At 45.1% G+C, this 10,147-nt stretch overlaps 1 non-coding gene across 1 annotated transcript; it reads left to right on the top strand.

Annotated features, from left to right (window-relative positions):
* The first annotated feature begins 406 nt into the window (after positions 1–406).
* Positions 407–479, top strand: Trnaa-cgc (transfer RNA alanine (anticodon CGC)). The gene has a single exon. It is a non-coding gene; the product is annotated as a tRNA-Ala (tRNA).
* Positions 480–10,147: the final 9,668 nt, after the last annotated feature.

Genomic DNA, 10,147 nt, shown 5'->3' with positions numbered 1-10,147 from the left:
CAGTGATGAGATTAGAAGCAGTGTTAGCGCGAGCAGACGGTCTGGACGAGTGTCCGTCAAGGAGATTTAATATTTGTTGGACATGGATTGTAAAATGTGCGTAATGGTATTATTATAATTATTATATGATTTCTGGAACTGAATGTCACATGATTCAAATGGTTCAAATGGCTCTGAGCACTATGGGACTTAACTTCTAAGGTCATCAGTCCCCTAGAACTTAGAACTACTTAAACCTAACTAACCGAAGGACATCACACACATCCATGCCCGAGGCAGGATTCGAACCTGCGACCGTAGCGGCCACGCGGTTCCAGACTAGTCACATGATTGAGGTAAAATCTGCTAAATACATTGTTTGTTCTGCAACAAAATCTTTCCTTTGATAACCACTTGCCTATTACCGAGCGAGGTAGCGCAGTGGTTAGCACACTGGACTCGCATTCGGGAGGACGATGGTTCAATCCCGTCTCCTGCCATCCTGATTTAGGTTTTCCGTGATTTCCCTAAATCGCTTCAGGCAAATGCCGGGATGGTTCCTTTGAAAGGGCACGGTCGATTTCCTTCCCCATCCTTCCCTCACCCGAGCTTGCGCTCCCTCTCTAATGACCTCGTTGTCGATGGGACGTTAAACACTAATCTACTTACACTTGCCTATTAGCAGTTAGAGCCTACAGTAGTTACAATCAGGTCAGTGATCGAATAGAAATGGTAAAAACAAGTAAAGCATTCAGCAGTTTAAGTAAAAAAGTAGAAGTTTCACGTTCTCAGTTACTTCAGTCCAAGTAAAAAAATCTATATTTAGGACTCCGTCGAGCGTTGAACAGGTACGTTTTTAAAGTGCTCAACTAAGATGACCCGGAGTCACTGAGAGAGTTGCCGAACTCCATTGTCTTAGATGGAGCCTTTTCAGGTTTTCTTTTTCCATACAAGTGTTAAAGTCGCTTCCCCTTCCCCCTCGCTCGTGATCACGTCACATGAGGGCGCGAAGCAGGATAGCTGAAAAAGGCTAAACACCCTTAGCTGCTTTGACTCGCGTTCAAATTTCCTCGAATGTTTCTGAATGCTCCCTGGGGTTCCATCCAGTAATCAGAGAAAAAATTTCCGTCGCCCTGCACTGCAAAGGTGCCAATAATATTCAGTACGGTTGAATCCACACAATTCCTATGTTGAGGGCACGCCATCAGTATCAAACGATGTCGACAGCGTCATTTTGTTGTACATCAACCTGCAAATTGTTTTCGACCTCAAAATGTCTGAAAAATTAATGTCCTAAGAGAAGGACTGGTTTCATTGACGCCCTTTACGCTGCAACCTGACGCCTTTTCGCATCGATTCGGCGCAGTGGTGTGTTTTAAGTGGTTTCCTCGTCCACCCCTAACAAACCGAATGATGACAACGCTTGGCGTCGCCGTTCTGATACCCATCGTAGAGGCGTCAAAAGGAGAACAACCTTCCTACATTGGTTTAAAAATTCAGTGCTTGTCGAAAATTCGGCTAAGAAGCTACAAACGTTGAAAATGAACATAGTACGAAGCAAGAATAAAACGAAGAATAATTTTAAGCCGTGCAACCATAAATAACACACAAGAGATGTTTAGGGATCCGATAATTATGATACAGAGCTGAAGAATTTATTTCCTTAATGTGAAGTAGTCAGCACAACCGTTTATACTAACGTGGATGATGGTGTACCGGCGGAAACAAGTGAAGCTATCTGTGAAGGCAGCATAGCTGTAGTCTCGTCAGCTGGAAAGTAATTTTGTGGTGTATCGACGGAAGTATATGAAGATATTTGTGATGCGGCGTTGCAATGGTCTCATCAGTTGGTGAGGAATTTTATTATGTATTGGTGGAAGCAAGTGGTTTATTATTACATGATGTTTTAGATGATCAAGTTACGAAAGTTGAGGCTGTTGATTTAGATATCTCGAAGAAAGGTACTTGTGCATTTATTTCTACCAGTGGAAGACAAGCCGATGGCTCTTGATGAAAGCACAAAATTTGAGGGAGATGCGGATGGACGAAACCGAAAGTACTGCTTTAGGTAATAGATGAGAATGCAAACTATCGGAGAAATCTTAGAGCAGAGAAAATGTAACGTAGACAGAGCTTGGCGGCATTCATGTGTGGGTGAATTCTAATGTGAAACGATGCTGTAGCGACAGTTTATATTGTGTATCCTTGGAGGTCGACGGATTTATTGGTGGTGATTTGTACAGTGTACCGACGGATGTAATGGATCATTAAGTAACGAAGTTTATGAGTTATCGGGAAACGATAACAGAGTTATTTGTGATAAAGTTTGTGATGATTCGGCAGAAATAACTAACGTTTTGATTAGGAGAAGCCAAGTTTTAAGTTGTGTGGTTAATTGTGAGGGTGTTGGAGCTGCTGATATGAGACACTATGCTTTGTTCTGTTAGGGAACGATGAAACACTTGATTTTGCGAAAGAGGCCTCACCTGCAGAGTGTCTGGGACCGCAGCTCGTCTCTGCTCCTCCTCTTCCACGTCCTCCTCCATCTCCTGGTATCCGGCGCCCAAGCAGCATAGGTAGCTGACGTTCCAATTAATGCAGCTGCGTTACTAGCAGACAGCAGTTACCTTATGGAATGAAAACCTAATATATTCTGGGTCATCGATTCGGTAGACTTAACAACTCCTAGAAATCTTCCACCCTACAATGCCATTACTACTGTTTATCTCTCACTTCATCGTACCAACTAAGAACTGCGAACATTTCATCTTCTCAGTCTATATCTTTACTGCGGTGGCACAATAGATGAAGAATGTAAAAAGAAACTAGAGGTAGTTTTAGTCAATCATAAAACCAAATCAAAAGCTAAATTTCTTGATCAGAAGGCACATACATACAAATGAAACAGACAGCAAGATGACAGCATTTAGGCTTATTTATTTTCACAGGAGCATTGCAACTACCAAGAAAATATATCTGATAATGAGAAAGAATAGGAAGGGATATACATTGATCAGCCAGAACATTATGACCACCTACCTAATAGCCGGTATGTTCACCTTTGTCACGGATACAGCGGCGACACGTCGTAACGTGGAAGTAGCGAGGCTATGGTGGACCTATGGAGGGAGCCGGCATCACATCTTTACACACTCAAGTCTCCTAATTCCTGTAAATTCCATGGAGGGGGGTGATGAGCTCTGACGCCAAGTTCAGTCACATCCTAGATGTGTTCCATCAGGTTCAGACCTGGTGAGTTGGGGGGCCACCACATCAGTTGGAAGTCGCCACGGTGTTTGTCGAACCACTGCATCACACCCCTGGCTTTGTGACATGGAGCATTATCTTGCTGAAAAATGCCACTGCCGTCACGAAACATGATCATCATGAAGGCGTGTACAAGGTCTGTAACTAGTGTATGACACTCCTTGGCCATCGTGATGCCTTACACGAGCTTCAATGGACTCGTAGGTGCCCGCGTGAATGTTTCCAGAGCATAATGGAGACGCCGCCAGCTCTTCTCCGTCCCGCAGTACAGGTGTCAAGGGGATGTTCCCTTGAGGAAGGCAACATATTCGAGCCCTCGCATCGTCATGATGAAGAAGGTATCGGTATTCATAACACCTTGTTACCACTACGCCAACGTCCAGTGCCAACGGTCACGTGCCCATTTCAGTCGTAGTTGCCAATGTCGTGATGTCAACATTGGCAGACGCACTGGTCGTCGGCTGCAAAGTCCCATGGTTAGGAGCGTTCGCAGCATTACGTATTCAGACGCACTTGCATCTGCCCAGCGTTAACGTTTGATGTTAGCTCCGCTACAGTTCGCCGCCTGTCCTGTTTTACCAGTCTGCCTATGGTGTACGACATCTGTAATAAGGGGTGACCGCCCAACCACACGACATCCGGACGTGGTTTCGTCTTCGTTCCGCCACGTGTTGAAGTCACTCACCACAGCACTCCTCGAACACCCGATAAGTCGTGCAGTTTCCGAAATGCTCGTGCCCAGCCTCTGGCCCATCACAAACTATGATAGGCCGCGCGTCTTCCCCATACTATACACAGACAGCACGCTCACCGGTAGTACATGCACCGCTCGTGTGCCTGACTAGCAGTCATTACTCGCCATGTGACGCTACTATCACCTGTTAGGATTTATATTGTAAGTAGGCTGTTTATGTTTTCTTATTGGCAACGTTACGTAGCGCTTTGTATGAAAAATCACTGGCTGTGCTGTGTGCAGTCTGTGGCTAGTTTGCATTGTTGTCTGCCATTGTAGTGTTGGGCAGCGGCAGCTGGATGTGAACAGCGCGTAGCGTTGCGCAGTTGGAGGTGAGCCGCCAGCAGTGGTGGATGTGGGAAATGAGATGGCGGATTTTTGAGTACAGAATGGATACTATGAACTGCTATGTATATTATGATTATTAAGGTAAATACAGTGTTTGTTTTCTATTAAAATCTTTCATTTGCTAACTATCCCTATCAGTAGTTAGTGACTTCCGTAGTTTGAATCTTTTATTTAGCTGGCAGTAGTGGCGCTCGCTGTATTGCAGTAGTTCGAGTAACGAAGATTTTTGGTGAGGTAAGTGATTTGTGAAAGGTATAGGTTAATGTTAGTCAGGGCCATTCTTTTGTAGGGATTTTTGAAAGTCAGATTGCGTTGTGCTAAAAATATTGTGTGCCAGTTTAAGCACAGTCTTGTATAAATTGTTCTAAGGGGACGTTTCAATATCGACAGTAAGTCGGTGGTCACAATGTCTGGCTGATCAATGTATTCTTCTGTGGAGAAGAGAGTCAACAATCCACACTTCCAAAAGAATGTGTTACAAGTCATGGAACATTGTGGAATAACTCGCTAACAGCCAAATATCGCATAAATGGGATGCTCACGAAGAAGGAAGATGTTCTGTGTGCCCACATAGAATAGACAGAGAAAGTGATTAAACGTGCACCAAATATACAAAACAATAGCAAAAGGTAGTGCAATTATTAATAAAGTGGGTATTTTTCATGAACAGAATATCTGGTGAAGGCCCAGTAAATCTGAAAATTTGTTGTTTAATCTCAGAAAAACTGTATCGTAATTTATGATAAAACGAATGCCACACTAACGTTATAGATACTTTATTACGAGGGTCACTTCAAAAGAAATGCACACTATATTTTTAATCAATATTTTATTCTACATGTTTGAAAGTTTTACAATGTGTAGATACATCCCTTAGGAACAATATTTTCATTTCTCCACATAATTTCCATCCCTCTCAACTGCCTTACACCATCTTGGAACCAGCAACTGTATGCCTGCACCGTAAAATTCTGGACCAACCTGTTGGAGCCACTGTTTGGCAGCGTGCACAAGGGAGTCATCATCTTCAGACCTTGTTCCACGAAGAGAGTCTTTCAGTTTCCCAAAGAGATGATAGTCACATGGAGCCAGGTCAGGACCGTAACGCGGGTGTTTCAGTGTTGTCCATCCGAGTTTCGTGATCGCTTCCATGGTTTTTTGACTGACATGTGGCCGCGCATTGTCGTGCAACAATAAAACATCCTGCTTTTGCCGATGTGGTCGAACACGACTCAGTCGAGCTTGAAGTTTCTTCAGTGTCGTCACATGTGCATCAGAATTTATGGTGGTTCCACTTGGCATGATGTCCACAAGCAAGAGTCCTTCGGAATCGACAAACACCGTAGTCATAACTTTTCCAGCAGAAGGCGTGGTTTTGAATTTTTTTTTCTTGGGTGAATTTGCATGATGCCACTGCATTGATTGCCTCTTTGTCTCTGGTGAAAAATGATGGAGCCACGTTTCATCACCTGTCACAATTCCTCCAAGAAATTCATCTCCACCATTCTCGTACTGTTCCAAAAGTTCGCTGCATACCGTTTTTCTTGTTTCTTTGTGAGCCACTGTCAACATCCTGGGCACCCACTTGGCACAAACCTTTTTTAACGCCAACACTTTCAGTATTCTGCAAATACTTCCTTCCCCTATCCCAACGTAGCGTGACAATTCGTTCACTGTGATGCGTCTGTCAGCAGTCACCAATTTGTTAACTCTCTGCACATTGTCTGGGGTGTGGCCAGTACGAAGCCTGCCGCTGCGAGGACAATCCTCAACATTGCCGTGCCCGCTTTCATCACGTTTTCTGCTTGCCCACCGACTAACTGTGCTGCGATCGACAGCAACATCTCCATACACCTTTTTCAACCTCTTGTGGATGTTTCCCACTGTCTCGTTTTCACAGCACAGGAATTCTATGACAGCACGTTGGTTCTGACTAACGTCAAGTGTAGCAGCCATCTCGAAGACATGCTGTGACGGCGCCATTCACGGGAACAGGTTGAAGTAAGTTTGAAAACAAGCGGGAAGGATGTATCTACACACCGACAAACTTTCACACATGCAGAATGAAAACTGTATTTTTACAAAAATTTTGGAGTGATCCTCGTATTAATTCTGTGTCACCAAACTCATACTTTCATAATAATTTTTTTATTAACTAACGTTTTATACTTGTTTTGAGGTAGGAGTCAGGTAATGCCTCCGTGCATGTTTGCGAGTACAGCCACTTATGCATCAAAGGATTAAATTTGTCGACGACTTCGTGACTACCGGAGGGTGCTATACCGTCCAGTCGTCGAAGCGATAGCGACACGAGAACTGTACTGTAGACCAGCGTGGGTTTCCCCTTGTAAGTGACCTAAGCTAAGACACGTACCACAGGCCTGGAGCGCCGCGCCAAGGGCCACACCGACCTCCGGACGGGCCACTAATCGAATCTGGATCCCCGTCCGCCTCGCGAAGGAGGCCCCGGTTGCGATAAATAGCGCAGTCGAAGCCGCTAACGGCGCCTCTCCGTCTCTGTGCGCTGAGGGATGGGAGCCGCCGGGCCCACTAAATCCACCCCCTCCCCTGCCCGCCCCTACCGGCGGCTGGGCGAGTGATGGAGCGCCGTGATTCTGAAATCAGTACTCCTACCGGCCTACCAGCGAGCCACCGTGCACCTGTTGGTCGGCAGTGCAAGCAGCTTGAAGCGTGACGCCGATCGGAGTGGAAATTTCAGTATGGTTGCAGAGACAAAGATTCTGGACACTTTATGAAATGTAATAATCTACGTGTCGTTCGCTGTTTTTAAGGTGAATGGGCCCTTTACCTGATGTACACTATGTCATCAAAAGTATCCGGGCACCTGGCTGAAAATGGCTTCAAAGTTCGTGGCGTTCTCCATTGGTAATGCTGGAATTCAATATGGTGTTGTCCCATCCTTAGCCTTGATTACAGCTTCCACTCTCGCAAGCATACGTTCAATCAGGTGCCGGAAGGTTTCTTAAGGGATGGTAGCCCATTCTTCTGGTAGTGCTGCACTGAGGAGAGGTATCGATGTCGGTCGGTGAGACCTGGAACGATTTCGGCGTTCCGAAACATCCCAAAGGTGTTCTATAGGATTTAGGTCAGGATTCTGTGCATGCCAGGGATGCTACTGTCGTGTAACCACTCCTCCACAGGCCGTGCATCATAAACAGGTGTTCGATCGTGTTGAATGGTGCAGTCGCCATCCCCAAATAGCTCTTCAAATGTGGGAAACAAGAAAATGCTTAAAACATCAATGTAGGTCTGTGCTGTGATAGTACCAAGCAAACTAACACTACCACACCACAACACCACCGCCTCCGAATTTTACTGTTGGCACTACACACGTTGGCAGATGACGTTCACCGAGCATTCGCCATGCCCACACACTACCATCGGATCGCCACATTGTGTACCGTAATTCGTCACTCGACACAACGTTTTTCCACTGTTCAATCGTCCAATGTTTACGCTCCTTACACCAAACGAGACGTCGTTTGGCATTTACTGGCTTGATGTGTGGCTTATGAGCAACCGCTCGACTATGAAATCCAAGTTTTCTCACCTCCCGCCTAACTGTCATATTACTTGCAGTGGATCCTGATGCAGTTTGGAATTCCTGTGTGATGGCCTGGATAGATGTCTTCATATTACACATCACGACCCACTTCAACTAGCAGCGGTCTTTGTCAGTCAACAGACGAGGTCGGCCTGTACGCCTTTGTGCTGTACGTGACACTTCACGTTTGCACTTCACTATCACATCGGAAACAGTGGACCTAAGGATGCTGCCGGCCGCGGTGGTCTAGCGGTTCTAGGCGCTCAGTCCGGAACCGCGGGACTGCTACGGTCGCAGGTTCGAATCCTGCCTCGGGCATGGATGTGTGTACTGTCCTCAGGTAAGTTAGGTTTAAGTAGTTCTAAGTTCTAGGGGACTCATGACCACCGATGTTAAGTCCCATAGTGCTCAGAGCCATTTGAACCATTTTTGAACCTAAGGATGCTAAGTAGTGTGGAAATCTCGTGTACAGACGTATGATGCAAGTGACACCTTACTACGTTCGAAGTCCGTGAGTTCCGCGTAGCGCTCCATTCTGCTCTCTCACGATGTCTAATGGCTACTGACGTCGCTGATACGGAGTACCTAGCAGTAGGTGGCAGCACAATGCACCTAATATGAAAAACGTATGTTTTTGGAGGTGTCCGGATACTTTTGATCACATAGTGTATGTTAAATAGTCATCCTCCAAAAAATGAATAAGGAACCCTAGGCAGACACTAACGAAATGCTAATTAACCCTCCAAAATAATGAATTTGAAATCTAACGAACACTAAGAGAAAAAACAATCACAATTACTTCCGTTTATTCCGGCGAAGTTATTCATAAGACAGCTGACAAACAATGGCATTATTAATGTTACATTCCAGTGACAAAAGTTATAGGATACCTCCTGATATTTTTTCAAACCTCATTTGCCCAGCGTAGTGCCCAACTCGACATGGTAAGGACTCAACAAGTCATTGGAAGTTCCCTGAAAAAATATTGAGCCACGCTGTCTCTATAGCCGTCCATAATTGCGGAAGTGTTGTCGGTGCATTATTTCGTGCACGAACTGACCTCTCGATTATGTCCCATAAAAGTTTGATGAGATTCATATCGGGCAATCGGAGTGGCAAAACCATTCCCTAGAAGTGTCCGGACTGTTCTTCAAACCAGTCGTGAACAACTGTGGCACAGTGACATCCATAAAAATTCCATCGATGTTTGGGACAAAATGGTCTCTAAGTAGACTAACATAGCCATTTCCAGTCAATTATCATTTCCATTGGATCAATTGGAGTCAGCCCACGCTATAATGGAGCCACCATAAGCTTGCACATTGCCTCTTGACAACTTGGGCCCATAGCTTCATGGGGTCTGCACCACACTCGAATCCTACCATCAACTCTTATCTAACGGAGACTCATCTGACCACATCTACATCTACATCTACATCTACATCTACATCCATACTCCGCAAGCCACCTGACGGTGTGTGGCGGAGGGTACCTTGAGTACCTCTATCGGTTCTCTCTTCTATTCCAGTCTCGTATTGTTCGTGGAAAGAAGGATTGTCGTTATGCCTCTGTGTGGGCTCTAATCTCTCTGATTTTATACTCATGGTCTCTTCGCGAGATATACGTAGGAGGGAGCAATATACTGCTTGACTCTTCGGTGAAGGTATGTTCTCGAGACTTCAACAAAAGCCCGTACTGAGCTACTGAGCGTCTCTCCTGCAGAGTTTTCCACTGGAGTTTATCTATCATCTCCGTAACGCATTCGCGATTACTAAATGATCCTGTAACGAAGCGCGCTGCTCTCCGTTGGATCTTCTCTATCTCTTCTATCAACCCTATCTGGTACGGATCCCACACTGCTGAGCAGTATTCAAGCAGCGGGCGAACAAGCGTAGTGTAACCTACTTCCTTTGTTTTCGGATTGCATTTCCTTAGGATTCTTCCAATGAATCTCAGTCTGGCATCTGCTTTACCGACGATCAACATTATATGATCATTCCATTTTAAATCAGTCCTAATGCGTACTCCCAGATAATTTATGGTTTCAACTGCTTCCAGTTGCTGACCTGCTATTTTGTAGCTAAATGATAAAGGATCTATCTTTCTGTGTATTCGCAGCACATTACACTTTTCAACATTGAGATTCAATTGCCATTCCCTGCACCATGCGTCAATTCGCTGCAGATCCTCCTGCATTTTAGTACAATGTTCCATTGTTACAACCTCTCGATACACCACAGCATCATCTGCAAAAA

This window comes from Schistocerca cancellata, chromosome 5 (assembly GCF_023864275.1).
Source record: "Schistocerca cancellata isolate TAMUIC-IGC-003103 chromosome 5, iqSchCanc2.1, whole genome shotgun sequence".
NCBI classification, from domain to species: Eukaryota; Metazoa; Arthropoda; class Insecta; order Orthoptera; family Acrididae; genus Schistocerca; species Schistocerca cancellata.
This window is presented reverse-complemented; position numbering and strand designations above follow the sequence as displayed.